Raw genomic sequence first — 18,296 nt, forward strand, 5'->3', positions numbered from 1 at the left:
CAATAAGAGTACTTAGTTGGCGTAGCAAATTCACTTTTTTCATTAATTCACTTAATTTAACTATTAATACATGTCATTATAACATCTATTTGCCTTGGCAAATTGTCTGTGACAAAATGACATACCTAAGTAAATTATGCAATATACCCCTTTGTTCTCAGGATGCCTCACAGCTACCTATACTCGTACAAGCGAAATTTAATTTGAGCTGAGATCTCCATTAATTCAATTAATTTTTGTTTTGAAATATTTTGTCTTTATCATCCTATTAGAACCTAAATCTTGCGTTCAAAACCCCATCCAAACATAAAACTGACAGGTCCTAAAAATAACAAAGCACTATCGATCAGCGCATGAACCGCCAAAAACTGTTAATGTCTGTAATTTGAAATTGGAACGACCAGAAAGGAACAGCAATATCGTACTTACTCGCGTGATTTATGCTTCTATGTTCACAATACACTGTACTGTACTATACACATACATTATAGTATAATGCTACATATGATTTAACGCAAAGAATGCGTACGAATTGTTCGCTGCTATGAGTTGCTAGGATACCGATTTCGGCAGTAGTACAGTGGTACTTATTGAACAGTTTTGCCTAATAATGTGTGCCCTACTTTCAAACAAACAGAACACTGCTTTCACAGTGATTCAGTTGGTTCATACATAAAAACTAAATTAAATTTGAAATGAGGAAGTTAAACTTAATAAAGTTATTATTAAGTTCTCCATTGAAAAATACAATCATTAGATTCTCTATAATGTAATATATAATGTAAATACTTTATTGCATGAAATTACAAAATAAATAAATAAAATATCTTACTTTTATATTATACTTAGATCTGTATTATATAGATACGGCACAGCCCACGGTATTTTGCCGTTTTGCCACCTTAACGTTAGTAGGGAAGTACTACTTTTTGTGCATAAAAAGTTAAAACATAGGTAGGTATACTTACTCTACCTAAGTTAAAATTTAATTTGTCTGGTTCTGACAATATAAGTGTGATATTTAGTGCCAAAACATACTGTATTTCAACATTAAAGTGTAACATAACTTTTTCATGCATGTTTGGCGGATTCGCCATAGGTAGGTTTAGGTACATTGCTGGTTTTTCTTTGCGGTAAATATGCTCTCGTACAAAGCACGCATTGTTCATTCATTCGCGTCGGCATCTGTCTGATTTCGGCGATAGGTGTACCTACCCAGCATAATGGTGGCTAAAATCAAAGGAAATTTCTGATTTCGGCGATGATTCCACATGCGTATTAGGATAACTTCTTTTTTTTTGTAAGTCTGATATTCCCAAGTTTCTAGCCAGTTGGCAGCGACATCTATCAGTATTGCGTTGAACTAACAGTTCTTGATTTCTTGAGTAGGTGACTATGAAGTTAGCTGCTAACCAGATGAGTCGCGGGGGCTGGCTGTCCGCGCGGCGTTTTGTTAGTGCTTGGCTAAATAGAGTTCAACAACAAAGTTAAAGCAAGGATCTACTTTTGAATAAAGTAAAACAAAAGATTTTTTATTTTATTTGTAACAGAGCGATATAGCGCACACCAACCTTATATAAACCACGGACGAGTGTAACCAAATGATAACAATATATACACATATATACAAAACAGCAGTTTGGGCTGTGCACGTGATGAGGGCCAAAATAATGTCAGTGCTCTTTTCGTTTCTTCTCATATATTTATATATAGGTAATACACACATTCATGTATTAGTAAAATGGAAATACATATTTCATAGAACGGGAAGGCTTGACTTGCTTCTCTTTTATCTTCTCTTTCACGGCTAAACCTCTACAAACTATACAATACCTATAGTAGAACTGTTTCGCGAAAATGTATGGAAGGATAGAAAAGCTACCGTAAATTATATAATTGTCGGGTAAACATTATGTTTCGGTTACCACACATTGCTGACCATGGAATTAGTAGGTTGTACGAACTACTTACTAAATTCATGTTGCCAACAACGATGCCGAGCGGCGCATGTTCCATCGGTGTTAGCTGTTGGGGGCCTAGAAGGTATCTTAGGAGGTACTAACTAAAAACTAAACGCACTAACATGAAGTTGTATTGGGAACAAAATGTCATATTTGCCAACCAGACGTCAAACGTCAACAACACCCACTGACAAACCGATTCAATACAACAAACAAAAAACATAGCATAGGTACCTGCATTCCGGATTTGTTGCTGTGGTTACTTTTTGTGCTTTAACTATAAAATATCGTCGAAACGAGTGTTATTGTGTGTTTATCATTAAACAAGCGTGTGTTGTAAGGCTTTGTTTTTGATAATTTGGCTTCTCAGACAGGGGTTTTATCCAGGTAAGCTGTGTTTTTGGTCTAATGAGTGCTTTGGTAATAGATACCAAGGTTCTGTTTAGTTTATCTTTTTTGCTCTTCATTACATATTCCATATATCCAAATTACAGCCCATTGTTTGCTGATCAATGTTATTATAAAGACTTATCTCTGGATATGTGTGTGTAATGTTTACGAAAATATGACTGAGACAACAATTAGTATATATTCTATGTTTACCAATCAATAAATAATGTATTCATAATTGTGTTTGATACATAAAAATTAATAAAGTAATAATATAGAACAAAGATATTTAACCCTAGAAGTTTAACCTAACCTAAACCATACTTGGGAGTATTCAATTTTAAATTTCAACATTTAGGCCGACTTTATTTAAAGTTCTTATACAGTAAATTTTCACCCACAAAACTTTAGTATATAAATGTATAAGTATATTTTTAAATGGGGGATATTTTTGAAAAAGATCTTTATGATTGTTTGAGACATCCTTGCTCCACTTAACTGTCATGTCTTTGTTCCCAGCATTAGATAATATTTTGTTTATTTATTAATTTTAAAAAAACATTGCTAGCAGGATTCCTATTTTTTTTTTCAACAATTACAAATCATATCAGAATTATATTTTAAAACCTTCTTCACTTTAATTAAACTAAAATGTTTTTCAATAACATCTTCTACAATGGACATTGCATTTTTCATGTAAATTTACTGATTTAAACTTTTTTTCTTAGCTGATTAATTTCACAATTAAATTAATTGAAAACTGAAAAATCCCTGCATTGTATGGGTATTTTGCCATGAATGTATAATATAATGTATAATATTTTATTCAGTGATGCATCATTTGAAATTGGAATTTATTAATTTATTAGATATCTGTTATCTGTGGTCCCATTTCACATAATTTATTTTGTCCTATTGTTCTTTGGCATACCGGTTTTTGTAACATAAAATACTATTTTGGCATAATAGGTCTAAGGCATAATTAATTTTTGGCATACCTCAAATAGTTATGCGTAAACTGTTATGTGTAAGTTAAGTTATAATTATGCCATAATACAGTTTGCTATTACATTTGTGATTATAGATAGTGATTCTCATTGTTGTGTGTGACAGAGTGAATCCTAGGATCGGCTTAAAAAATAAACCTTAAAATTTTGAAGATTTGGTGACCAGCCTGATTTTAGTCCACCTTGATAAAATTATTGGAATGGCAATGTGATCTTTGGTCGCTTATGGGAAAGATTACCATCATTCTTTAGAACAGTGTGATACAGTGATGTTAAAAGAGTAAGGTACAGCATATTCTACCTATTGCATGTTAAATTAAACTTACAAATTGCAAAATTAAGGATTAACTTTTTTTTTATCTTACCTCACCATTTGGGTTTTAAATATTTAGACTTTTATTTTTGATCGAAGTCAACGACCATTATACTAAATCTAGTTCTAGTTAATCACAGGTCTAAGCCCTGCCGTCCAGACTGGACAGACGGGTTGGCTAACGGTCCTTGACCCCAGCCTACAGGATACATAGCCATAGACGAGCTTAAGTTGCTTACATACTTACGTTATCTCGTTCACGTATACGGGCATCGCGGCGTCACAACCCCGAACGCAAGCGGAAACAAGCGAAAATTAGACAATAATAATGTTGAGCACTTAGAAAGGATGTTGTAGTTACATGGCACGGCGGTGACATGGCCCTGACCGCATTCGATGCAGTTCCTGAAACTAGGTCGAGTGCACCCGTATTCTGAAAGTTTTATGTCAATAACAAATAATATTTTTGAGATTGCTCCGGGACCGAAAGAAATGTTTCATCAGAGTCGAAGTCGCAAAATTCTTTATTTGACATAAAAAAAAAACGTAAATCTCAAATCTACTGCCGATTTCCAAAGCGCAGAAGTAAAAGTTAGAATGAGCCAGCTGTTTCTCTAAAGTCAATCAATTGAAGGGAATTAAAGATTCAATCACTTAACGCGCGTCAATCGCTAATATCGGTTCAATGTATAATTAATTAAGTATATCCTTATCCTTATATATTATAAATCTCTGCCGCGTTTGTCTAAATGATAAACTCAAAAACTGTTTTCACAATAAATAGTATGGTTCCTGAGGTTTAAGTGTATAATTTATTTATTTATTTTAGTTCTTACACGAGCGAGGCCGGGACGGTCTACTAGTTCAGTTAAGCTCTTCAAACTATTCTAATTGTACACGTATACAAAAGCTATCACCCTGAAAAACTGAGTTCAGTATTCACTAACCGACGCCGCATTATGCTGCAAAACACTGCATCTGACGGTAGACGCCTGCATAGAGCAAATGGTCTGCACTTTGCAGTCTTTATAGCCATAATTTAAAACCCTGTAGCAGAGTTTATTAGCTATAAAGTTGAGCACTGGCATTCAGTTCGAAATGACTAATAAACTAATATACTTCTTCATTGTGGAGATTCGTCTTGATGTGCCATTGAGACACTTCGTGAGAGCAAAATGGAATAGTCTGATGGTGCTTCACTATTCATCTTTAAGAGATATGCTCGTCAATCTGAAAAATATAATTTTCAAGCGTGCCTAACCGGGGAACAAAGCTGGGGCCGATGTGGCAGTTTGACATGACGGCCATTATACTGAAAGGTCGCCAAACAGCAATAACTTTTTAAGAGTCACGAGAGCAAAGCGTGATACCGAAATTCCCTCGAGAGCGGACGGTTGTTTATGGTCTTTATAATATATTATAAAACATAAAGCTGTGGAAGACTGTCCTTTGGTGTTTCCCAATGGTACACCAAGGGATCCTACAGATAGATCTCTACAGATGCAGCCATGTCATTTTGAAATAAAAAGGTACAAAAGGGCCTCTTCAATGTTGGCTTCGGCCCCATGAATGCCTCAAAGGACCGGGTCCCGATGGACCCGTGGCGGAAAATGCGTACCAAAATAATAATAAGATATTGCGACCGTATGTTTTCCAGACAAAATGAAATATTTTTTCTTCTTCTTTGCATAAAATTTCGTTGAAATTGTTTTGGATGATGAGCTGTTGTACTATAACAGACAACATCTCGTAACAGTTGCCATTACGAAAGTAGACGTAATTTGAGAAAAGGAAAAATTGGCTTATTTTCTTAGTGGCCAGTCAGTAAAATTGGTTGGATGGATTTATTATTGTTGTGAAATAAACTGCCTTCGTGTAAATTTGTTGTACAAATTAATTGTGTAAATTGCCAAAGTCATATCTCTTGGCTGTTGGAGTTCATTCACGATTGATCTTTACTTCCCTATATCTTGTAATATTAAGTTAATTACGCCATAGATTTTCTTCTATAACCCCTTGTATTACACAAGCTTTGCGTGACGACCGACGTCGATACAATTAGTACAGACAGAGATCAAGATGTCGAGGAGATGTGTCTGGATTTCCGACCACATGTGGTCGATATTTCTTCCCAATGTATACTGTTCGGTTCCTCCTTTATGTTGCGAATAGTTATGATCGAGAATCCTCTCCTCGCGTCGCTGTTTTACCTGAAATTTAAGTTTCTGCATATCAAAAGTCTGCCACCTTATCTTTACTTTCCATGGTAGATTGAGGTCAAACGCACTTACATAAATATGTATACTTATTTGTTTAATTTTAAGGACTTATAGTGTTGGATTTCTTTTAAATTTTACATTTTTATTAGATTACTTAAAAAAAAAAACTATTTTCTGCTCATAAAGGAATACTACATAATTTTGCAGGATTATTTTCTAATTGATTTATAAATATCGAAATTGCTAAGCTCGCTCACATGCCACATCTTACTCTTTACCTGATCTGAACTCTAATTTAACACAACAACCAACTTTTTGCTCCATTGCATGCACTTTTCCTTTCGTGTTACTTACGTGTCACGTTCAATAATTTTAAATTAATCATTTAGTTACAACTATAATAACTATTACTATAAATTAAAGTTTTGTTTTTCAAGTTAAAACTTATAACAATATTATACAGTGTTTAAAGAAAATTATGCGCATTTTGTTTCAAAATGATACTTGAACACGTAATATAACGCTTCTTCATCTTTAGAAATTACATCGTGGTCCCTTACAAGATCTTTTGATGATTGGTGAGAACTGTAAAGATAGATTTAAGCTTTTATGAATGAATAAATAAATAAATAAATAAATAAATAAAAATCTTTTATCTCATTATATGATCCTTGAGATGTCTTAAATTGTTTTTCAAATTTCCGAACTTGCTGTACCTTCGAAAAGTTCAAGTGTTAATTATCATGGAGAATATTTTTGTTCGCTTTCAGGATCAGAAATTCAGGAAGTAAAGATAAATCTGCGGTTCAATAAGCGTTAGTTCTTCAAAATAATTTGTCCCTTGTTCATTTACATTTGCGCCAGTCCCAGACAAAAGGAATATTTTACACTTTTTTGGCGCTATTATAGTTTAAATCAACTTAGGTCGTGGCTCAAGCACTGTTTCTGAATGGGTCCACTGGGACCGCGGTCTCAGACACCCTTACCGGAATAGATCCATTGGGACCGCATTCTTTTAAAAAAGACATGACGTTTTATTACACATCCGCTATGTAAATTAAGTTTTATTTCCCCCCGCGGTCCCAATCTATAAAAAGTATATTGGTAAATACCAACACTTCCTACAACTGTTTTGTTCTCCGTAATATTAAAGAATTTAAAAATGGTAAAACTAAAATTGCACTATATTACTATTTGGTCCGAATTATATTACAATATGGTTGTGTGGTGTGGCGACCTCATTACGCAACACACATGCTGAGGATAGAGAGGATACAAAAACTGTTTTTGTATCATCTCGCGTTTTCAGAGGGTAAGGCAAAGAGAATCAAATCATATGATGTTAGGCTGAATAGATACAAGAAGCGCCGTGATCTAATGAACTTGTTATTTTTTGTCAAATTAATTACTAACAAGATTCTTTTTTTATCCCAAAATTCCCGCGGGGGCGAAACCCCGGGACGAAGCTAGTACTTTTATAAAAGTGGTTTTCGCTACCTAATTTATTCATGGTCACGAAAATGCTGAGACTTAGCTCTCGATTTCTATTTTAGATACTTTTATTATCATCAGAATGTTCCGGAACACTTTACCTAAAAGGTATATTAGAAAGGTAGTTAAATCAGTATGAAATATTCATTATCTGCATAACATAATTTTGTAGTACCTATGTAAATGTCTTTCATCAGCTCAGTATGTTATCCATTTTGCTCTGTTTCTTCTTATTTCTTTTGCATTTCTCAGTCATCATCAAATGAAGATATAATTTCCAAAATAAGTTTCATATAAAAAATTACATAAATTACATACAGGTGTTACACGATCTAAAGCCTAAAATGAATCAGTCAACTGTCCAAGCTATGAATCATGTACTGGACGAAGGTCGGTGATCTGTCGGATACCAATTTTTTTTATTTCTTTTTCTATTATTTACATGCACTTTCATATACTTTTGTGTTGTAATTTTATGTCGTGATGGCGTTATTTTATATTTAAAGTCTCGATTCGTGACACAACAGCTTTAGAGGAATGTTAAAATTCACAAGCTTACATAACCCGCTATAACAATTTATCACGAAACGAGGTAATCCGTGATCTAGCCTCTATCAACTCCGAGGCAGAAAAACCACAAAGAACTTCTCACCGTGATAACCTCTTATCACGACCATCGACTTAACCCGGCTTTACGATACCGTGTGAAATCTGGCTAATACGCTGTTTATTTCCACATAGGTCGTATGAAAAGATTTATCAGCTCGGTTCAATTCAAAACCTATTACTATGTCGAACCAAACTAATGATTATGATGGATAATTAAGTGCATATATTTTATTGCATAAATAAATATTTCGTTATTGATAAATGAGAAGTAAATTGTGTCCCTAACCACCAGTCTGGACACGTAAAATACATCTCTCTCTCTCTAAATGAAACGTTCAGATGAGCATTTTCCTCCGCCGATAAGCGTTGTAGCCCAGGGCCCTCTACTACTACTATTTTTTACCCGCTCGGAAGTACTAGAATGTACGTAGCTGTGGAAGTAGCTCTCAGTTTTTTTGCATGATCGAACCTTGTTCCATTGAACCCTTTTCTATTAGAGGGCTTTTTACGCTTAGTTTACTATGTGCAGTGAAATTACGCAATATACTTGATGTTCTATAAAGTTTGTCCTCTTATCATGTTCCTTTACGAGACTTATTTAGCGAATATTTTTACCATTTTCCCAATAATAACTGATCAAAAGTTTTGAGGCACTGTTGTAAAAATTGAAGAAAAAATTATTTATCATGAATACTTTATACACAGAAGAATTTATTCCTTACTTAACAGAAAGGCTAGGAGACCTAATGAGATCTTTTTGAAGTGACGGCTTTGACTTTTTGAAGTGACGGCTTTGGCTGAAACTCAAGCGTACATATATTTCAAGTTAACTTTTTTCTACCATATGATCAAAAGTCCTGTCACATCACAATAATTCATTATTCATATCGTACGATCATGGGGTTGTCACCGTGATATCACATATCAAAGACATGATATTTATATTCCGGCAGCGGATCACTATCTATTGAGGGAAGATTTAGAGTTTAGGACTACTTTTTTGCGATGTCTATATTATCTCTCTGAGTTGCTGTTACCCGAATCTGAGACATGGAAATTTGTCATCCAAACTGTGTAAAATATCAGCTAGATAGATCGAAGATATCTCCTTCAAAATTGAGTTGCAGGCATAGATGTATTAATTTTAATAAGTACATCAATGATTGCAGGATGCCATCCGGACAATCATATTTATTTGTTATCTTTATATACACACAAAAATGTGATAAATTTTAATTCAAAATTCTTGATTCAACATGATCATCAAATATTGACGTCAAAATCCAAAGCGCAAAGAAGAAGCAACAAATTTGAAACCGCCAAAAACGTTGTGCTCAACAAAATCCACGGTTAAAATAAATCAATAAAGTGAACGTAGCGGAATGGACACCATTCGCGTTCCCCGGCCTTGACTGGGACTGATCAGTGGAGCGGAAGCAACTTGCAGCAAGTAATTAACTGGCATTAGTCATGGCGCAAGTTACCAAACACTGCTTAGCAAAAAGTACCCTGGGTGATTGGAATTGGTTTGGCTTCTTGTTAGAGGAACCTCGCGTTAGTGGTATTTATTTAGTGTTTGTTTATTATCCCCCGACGACAGAAGGAGAGTTATAAGTTTAACGTGTCTGTGTATCTGTATGTCTGGCTGTGGCAACGTAGCAGCCAAACATTTCAAGCGATATTGAACTAGTTTATTTTTTATTTGAAAGATAATTTAATAGATTGTGTTCTTAGTCATGTTTGGAAAATGAGCGTTCAACCGTTTTGAACCCGTCAGCTCTTTCCTAGCAGATGACATGATGACAGCTACTTGGAAGTCTGAGGTTTCTGAAATTTTGTATTTAGTTTTATTTAAAGTTTTGCACTCAAAAATACATACAATAATACAGTTACAACTTATGCTAAGCATTGTCTGTCAGTTTACTTTTGTGACCCGAAGAAGGTGATAACCGGGGTGCAAGATACATAGCTAGAGGATAAAAAGATAATAGGATAGTGATAATTAGATAGTGTTGTGATTAATGTTGTCACAAACCCAAAATATATACAGACAAGTCATTATGATGAAAGATATTCTTTATTCATCATCTCTTTGTCCACTGTTGAGCAACGATCGTTCACATTTTTTTCGACTTTCCTTTGTGTCAAAGAACTAAATGTTGCCCGGGGCTTCGCTCCCGTGGAAATTTTGAGATTAAATATAGCCTATTGACCCTATAGCAATCTTGCATAATGTACCGTTCTAATGGTGAAAGAATTTTTGAAATCGATTCGGTAGTTTCGGAGATTATTCGCCTCAAACATGTAAACTCACAAACGCTTACCTCTTTATATTAATATCAAAGAATAACCACGATTCACATCCTTCAAACAAAAATAACCAAATATATTTATGGCAGAGGAAAGTTAATCAACCTGTTTATTACCGTATTCTTCATAATCTCTCCTGCAAAGTCTGGTCTGTTTATTTGAGCGTGTTTTAAAAGATTGGTGTATTGTGCTGAAATATACCTTAATATCACAAAGTTAAAGATCACGATGTCAATACTGTTAGTATCCATATCTCAAGACGTAATGGAGCACTTACGTTTGTGTTACGCTCAATTTAACTAATAGATTTCGTTTTTGTTTTAGTCTTGATACAACCAGTTTCGATCTTTTTTCAATTTCTTATTTGATGTCGAAAGTCACAATATTTTTATTTTTGACATCAAAATGAATGATGTGAATGTTTAATGTAATTGTGATGTTTAAACTGTCTACTGTTGTCTAACAAAAGATTAACACACTTTTGTTAGATGACTTTTGTGAATGATTTATATTCTCTCTCCTATTGTTGCTCTAACAACTACTGAAATCGCAAAAGCATTACGAGTGTATATTATTTAGTGTCAAGCAGGTTCTTTTTATTCTTATACGCTTTATTATTTAGATGAACTGACTTCTGAATTAAATACTGTCAGATTATTGCCCCTTTGTTAAAATCTTTATGAAAATTACTTGGTAGTATAGGGATCAGTATTATCATCATCGGTAGGTCTTTATATTCGTTTATCTTTGGGAATTACTTAGTAATTTTCAAGCTTATAGAGTATCTTATGTCGAATTATCTTTTAAATTGTCCAGAGAAGTGTCAGTTCAGTGTATTGAAGTCTATATTTGTATTCACTAAAAATACTATACATTTTACAAGGGCGTCACTCGATTCTTCTTTATTCCATGATTTCATGTTTACCTCATTTAGTAATCTGTCCATTTTCAACGGATGACTACACAACTCACAATTCGTTTTCGACAATGCATTAATATCGGGCGACGGGTCATTGTTGGATCTACATTATTCATGAGAGGTAGGTCCAATGCAATCTGTTTTATTAATTTTTTAATCGAAACCGTAGAATGAATTTAAATTCTGCCTCGACTATGTCAATTTGATTGAGATCAAAACGCATACAAGTTGTGTAAATTCATCATCATTAACCTAGAATATTAATATGCTGCAACAATTGACACCAAAATCGAAGAGATTTATCAGTAGACGGAGTTTTATAATTAGCATTTGATATATCGAAACATATATGCTAACTTTACCCTATATTTCGTGGTAAGACCCCAAAAATAAAATATATAAATGATTTGATTAGAGAAAAACGTTTTCACTCGTAACGCGTAACAAAAAACGTAAATTTTATCGAGTGTTTTTTTAAATACCTATTTCATAAAAATCGAATCAAATCAAAAAGCTAAGACTCAAATCTTAAACTCACTAGCTCGTACAATCAACATGTTAGTTCCACGGGGCCTAAATTTTACATTATTTTACGTTGCAAATTTGTATAAGTTTATTGCGCTGCATCTTTTGAAAAGACAACAAATCTAATTAATCAAATTTGAAATAGGCTTGAAATTATCCTAAAATCATCGACGAATTAATAACATTTTTTTGCGCAATTTATTTAAATCATTTAATTATTTGTACTTATACTGAAACCCATTTGTGCAATAAAATATTGTTGCATTGTATTATAAGTCCTTTGTGAAATGTCGGTTGAAAAACAACAAAGAATATTTCGGATTGTGAAGCTACTTGTATGAAATCTGTTAAAATTCCGACATTGATTTCGTTTTCTGACGCCGGACCACCGATATCAGAAATTCCGAAGTCATACCTTATTCATTCAACCACTACATTATAAATACTAACTTTGATTCCTCATGTAAACACGTCACGGAAACAGCCTTGACATTGGCTCTCCGTAGCTTCACCAACGTTAAGAGACCTCCTAGTTACACTACTTTTCTCAAATAACTAGACTGGGCACCTGTAAATAAAGAAATACTATAGGTCTATTAAACTAGTCCTTTGATAAAGCTATTGCGAAAAGTGTAATATCCGTTTGATCCATAACGTTTTAAGGGTTCCGTAGCCAAATGGCAAAAACGGAACCCTTAAAAATTGGTTTGAACGAACCGCAATTTACCTTTCATTCAATCAACGCAAATATAAAAATATACAAAAAAGGATCAACAAGAACTTATGTTACTTGCTGCTACGAAACCCTTCATGGGCGAGTCCGACTCGCACTTGGCCGCTTTTTTATTTAATAGCCCAGTCTTTTGTAACGGTCCTATGTTATTTTTATTAACCCCCGACGATAGAAGGGAGTTACAAGTTTTGACCTAGTTTTATTTATTTGAAAGAGAATTTAATCGAGAGTGCTCTTAACTAAATTTGAAAAATATGTGTTCATAAATTTGGAAACCGTCAGCTCTATTTTTAGCAGATGAGAGGATGCCAACAACAAGCTCGACGTTTTCTTAAATTATTAATTGAGTTTTTCTTTTACATCAAACGTAAACATATTTACTTTTTTTAATTTGTCAATTTTACTCTCAATTGTAATGAAAATCGATGATTTCATCAAGTTCGAATTTTCGTGCCGTTATTTTAATGATCTAATCAGTGATGAAATTTAAATTAAATAGTCTTGCAAAATCTTTTATCAAATTATAAGGTTCACGGTTCGGTTGTCGGCAGTCTTTTTCCTGACCTTTTGGTATTGCAATATTTGCAATACTTTTATTCAACATTTGATAAACCAATCAATTCATCAATATAGTATCGTTGAGTTAGTATCCCCATAACACAAGTCTCGCACTTACTTTGGGGCTAGCTCAGTGTGTATCTGTGTGGTTTGTCCTAATATATTTATTATTTAATTCCATTCAAAATTTGTAGCTTGTAGTTTATTCCATCTTAATCTATGTACGTATAATCATCCAAACCAAATTGATTTAAATTTTGCGCTCGAAATTTGTAATCCAGTCCCTTTTCATGGACAATCCCGAGTTTTTAACAAATTTACTCTATGTTATTGTGGTTCCTTTCGTTTCAAAAATGTAAGTTTATGATGATACAAAAATGAAATAAGCATATCTATTGGTAGTAAAATATTGTCAATATTATTTACAATAACCACTTGTATGTTTAAACTTGCGTTTGCAGACATTTGCAATAGGGTCTTTGCCATAACAAGCCCACACAATCCACATACAAGCCAACGTCCCTAAGCCCCAAAAGATATCGCTACGAGTTAACCAAGTGTACTATTTTATTTATATCTTTAAACCTTCTAAAAATTAACTCTCGTCTTGAAACTAATTAACGTCATACATAACGTCGTTCATAACTCTTTTCCTCCTGGATGAAGTGGCATCGTGATTTGATCTGATCTTCGCAACGATGCGCCCCGTTAACTTCGTGCTTTTGTCACTCAGTCGTGAGATTGCAGTGTTGTGATCTTCTGGTATAAAAAACATATTTGTACAGTTTTAGAAATTAATTAGAAGGTTTATTTGTTATTTGGCATCTTGTTTTAATTCTGAAGTATCTTGTTTTGATTCTAATTATGCAATATCTTCATTATGCAAACAATGTTTTTCATTGTTTTGGAATTTTTGTAAATATATTTCAAACCAATTTTGTTTGGTGTTATGTCACGATATACCGCATTGTCATACGTTACTGTGTCACCGTAACCAATCACAGCGTATTCCCTACAATGCCTGACGTCACACCCACATCGGCCGACCTGATTCACACAAATCACTTTCCATTTCTGCTCGTGTTCTCGACAGGGCAATCAAGAACCCATTAGAGGTGGAAATGGACAATAGCTTTGACGAAACCTCCGGAAGATACAAGGTAATGACTAGCTGTTTCAATGTTCAACATGCGTGTCATACATGAAACACGAAAGGTATGATTGTTGAGACCATTAGCTTTAATTTTTGTAGCATTTAATTCATCATGTATGCCACCTGCGATCCCATTCAATATTTAAAAACAATATACAAAATGTTCGGATCGGATCGCAGCCTTTTAGTTCCCGCACGGCCCGATCGAATTACGATCCTGTTGTTGCTCCATTTTTTTTATTATTTCCAGGATTCAAGGGTTAAATGACGTTCAATTTTACTAAAGTACTAGATGAAAGCGAATAAAATGTCTTATTGGATCACAAATGCATCAAGATATAAGACCATCAAATTAAAACTTCAACGAAGATAATATTATAAAAACACAGCTAATAAATTTTATATTTTCCAGTCCAGTTATAATGTGAGGAAGTTATGAGTTGGCAAATATATACAAATGTTATTTACATTGCTAAATGTCCCACTGTTGGGCAGTAGCCTCCCCACACTTTCCATGTATCCCTGTCTCTGGTATTTTCCATCCTAGATGGATGGATTCAAAAATCGAATCAGTCAATCAAGCTTGTTTGCAATGTACCTAATAACATAATTTATGAAAGACAAAAAGTGATACTAAAATTTTAACCCAGATGTTATGCAAAGCGGAAATTGATACACTGTGTGATTGATTTTGGTTACGTAATAATTTGGGACATAGGAGAGAAATATCTTGATATTAATCTACGGTCAAACGGAAGATTGAATAAGACTTGAGATATATTTAGACGTTAGAGTTGTCAAATTTCATAATATTTTAATTAGATCGGTGCAAACATTTCTAAAAGATATAAAATGTTTTTCCTTAACTTAGAACTTTAGGAGATCCTACTTTTAGATAGTCATAAAGTAAGTTACAATATAGCACAATAATACTTTATTGCACAAATTGGTGCAATAAAGTATAATCCGATAAGTGCAAAATGTACCCCACTAGATAGTCAGTCAGGTGATTTAAATTACAGAATTTCAGAATTATAGAATCTTCAAAATTTAAAAGTTTTATTAAGAGGACCGCGGGCGTTTAGGCGTCACAGCCTACAATACGTTTAGAAAGTTCAGATACAAGAGAGAGAAAAAAGAAGAATTGTTAAAAAAATAAACTGAAATCTTGAAAATCCACTCCAACGGGAAACAGACATTCTATCCGGTCTGGTGAAAGAAACTCGCATTATAAATATGCATGCCCAAGTAATGGGCTTTGGCGGAAGCGGCGTTCAGTACCGTCCGCAAACTGCTCTAATTGCATCGGCTGCGTGCCTTGTTTGCTTTTTTAAATCACCGATGAACGGCATAATAGGTTACCACTATTCTCATATATGCTAGCGGCCCGTCTTGGCTTCGCACGTGTAAAAACGTAATAAATTACGTTAACCTTCCTCAGGAAGGAGTCTATTGATTGATGAAAAACGCAACACTATCTATTGATGAAAAACGCAAGAAAATCCGTGCAGTAGTTTTTGGGTTTATCGCGAACAGACTGAAGGACAGACGCGGCGGAAGACTTTGTTTTATAATACTAATACTAATCCTAACTTCCTAACTAATATTATAAATGCGAAAGTAAGTTTGTTTTTTACCTCTTCACTCTCTATCTACTCAACCAATCTTGTTGAAAATTTGCATACATGTACTTTGAAATATGGAGCAGGACATACGGTACCTTTCATCCTGGAAAAAAAAAATATATATATATATATATATATATAGATATGTGGTATTGTAACTCAAGCAAATTTAGGTATTCTGAAATCATGTTTTCTTTTCAAATCTTAAAACAAAGTTCATTCCGCTAATATAATGCCGTCTCTTTCTCTTTTAGTATTGACAGTAAAATATGCTAGGTATGTTTAATCCTAATAACGTCCGCCCCAAATTTAAATCTAAATAAAAAATGACAATACTAATCTAAATAAAAATAATAATACATGAAATATGATTCTTTGGTCTCGCTTCATATTTAATGTATTATATAGCAGTAAGGGTAACATATTTTACGACGCAATGTATTCATTCATAGTGTATAAAGTAACTTTTTGCTGATTTTAAAATCTGCACGTTAAAGCAACGTGGTTTAAGTATATATACATGCAATTTTCATATTATAGTTAGTCATTACTGTAATATACAATAAAATGTGTGACTTCAAATGCATTTTGATCATTTGATTTCACGCTACCTTCGTGGAATCGATACACTTCTCGATTGTTATTGCTATCGTATCGTCGAGTAGCTTAGAAAACTGTTTCAATATCGTAATTAACTCTTGGTTCGTTTCCTAACCTATTTATATTATAGATATCTGTATATTCGTGTTAATATTCACTTATTGTTAATACTATAGTTGGATATTCTGAACTTGTACCGCTGCACGAAACGGCGCTTTAACAAGTTTGTGATTGCAATCCAAACTATCAAAATTTTGCACCATTTCAATCTCCGTTTTTAACATGTTATGCTAAAATTTTCTTGATTATGTTAGACGTTTTGTAGTTAGCTAAAGTTGTTTAATGTTTAGATATACAAACAGACTTATCAATTGGCCTCATGTTCCTCATAACTTATTATCTCTTAATGCTACGTGAATGAATCACGAGTGTCGACAATAATGCACGTGTATATCGATCGTCATTGTTGTCCGAATGATATCTCGCACGCGACTGTTGAAATTATTTCTTCCATCAGCTTTTTAGTGACTTTCAATAGCTTACTTGACTGGTCTAGTTTACATGTTGTGTAACATATTAATAGAAATCTAAAATTAGTAACATTCTAGTAATCTAAAAATTCTCGTATCGAAGGTCAAGATCTACTTTGAGTCGCTGAGCCGTGGAAAGAAGGAAGCCTCGCTTGTCGTTCAGGAATCTGAATAGATTCGGTTCTTGGTTTGAACGTATTTAATACAAAAACATAATAATTGGCATTATCAATAATTAAAATTATGATGCCAATTGTCATGTTTTCTCTACGAAATATTGAAGCTTTAATGAACGTATTTATTACATTCTTAACATAAAATGGGACACTGAAACTTACATGACAATGACAAGCAATATTTGCCTAATCACGCTTATTAATTGCCTGTCTAGTGTCTGCTTCTAACGTAATCGAATTAGAACATACCAAATAAGTTATTTCGGTCATATTTCTACAAGCTTTTTATCTTTTACATCAGACAAAAATGCTTCTAATAAATTATGACATATACCAAAAAAAATAAAAACAAGTCTATTTTTAAGTTATACCTTCGCACGCCTTTAAAAGAAAAGATTAATATTACTCCTACAGTTAATTCCTAATTTGGTCAGTGTCAATGACTTTTATTATTCTTTTGTGAATTGTGAGAAGCGGTCAAGGATATCGTTGACTAATTTTGTTTTTGTTATCTTTATCAATCCTTATTAAAGTACAAAGCTGCTATTATTAAAATTCGTAAAGAGCTATAAATAAGTGCGACATGTGGAAGATAATGTGTAGGCGTATTTTGAAGAATAATAAATATATTAGGACAAATCACACAGATTGAGCTAGCCCCAAAGTAAGTTCGAGACTTGTGTTATGGGATACTAAATCAACGATACTATATTCTATAACAAATACATACCAACATCCAAGATCCGGGTCAATCTGAAAAAGATCAATTCCCATCATGACCCGACCGGGGATCGAACCCGGGACCTCCAGTGTAGCAGTCCAGCGTGATGACCATTAGGCCACAGAGGTCGTCAGATGAATACAAGTCAGCCATAACAAATACGGTAACGCTGCTTCGCGATATGACGAGGAAGCATGTCAAACTATAACTTTCCCTCGTACGCACAAACTGAAATTCACTCGACTGGATCATTTCATGTATTCAGAAATTCGATTGTTCTTACACAAAAGTCTGATTAAGAGTATATTATTTGTAATATGACAATCATCAGTAATATGGAAGTTATGGTATTACCAATGGCAACTAATAATACTATCCTTGGTATTTACATTACCGTCTACCATGGTGATAGTAATAACATAATGTTTTAGCTGCTAACAAATATGTCAAGGACAT

General features: G+C 33.7%; 1 protein-coding gene across 1 annotated transcript in view; it reads left to right on the forward strand.

Moving 5' to 3' along the window:
- Positions 1-2,164: 2,164 nt before the first annotated feature.
- Positions 2,165-18,296, forward strand: part of LOC128677517 (uncharacterized protein) — a 54,183-nt gene continuing 38,051 nt past the window's right edge. The window contains exon 1 of the mRNA XM_053758441.2: positions 2,165-2,348. The gene's annotated coding sequence lies outside the window, so the exon portion shown is untranslated. The remainder of the gene's footprint in view (positions 2,349-18,296) is intronic.

The sequence above is a fragment of the Plodia interpunctella genome, chromosome 2 (assembly GCF_027563975.2).
Source record: "Plodia interpunctella isolate USDA-ARS_2022_Savannah chromosome 2, ilPloInte3.2, whole genome shotgun sequence".
Taxonomy (NCBI): domain Eukaryota; kingdom Metazoa; phylum Arthropoda; class Insecta; order Lepidoptera; family Pyralidae; genus Plodia; species Plodia interpunctella.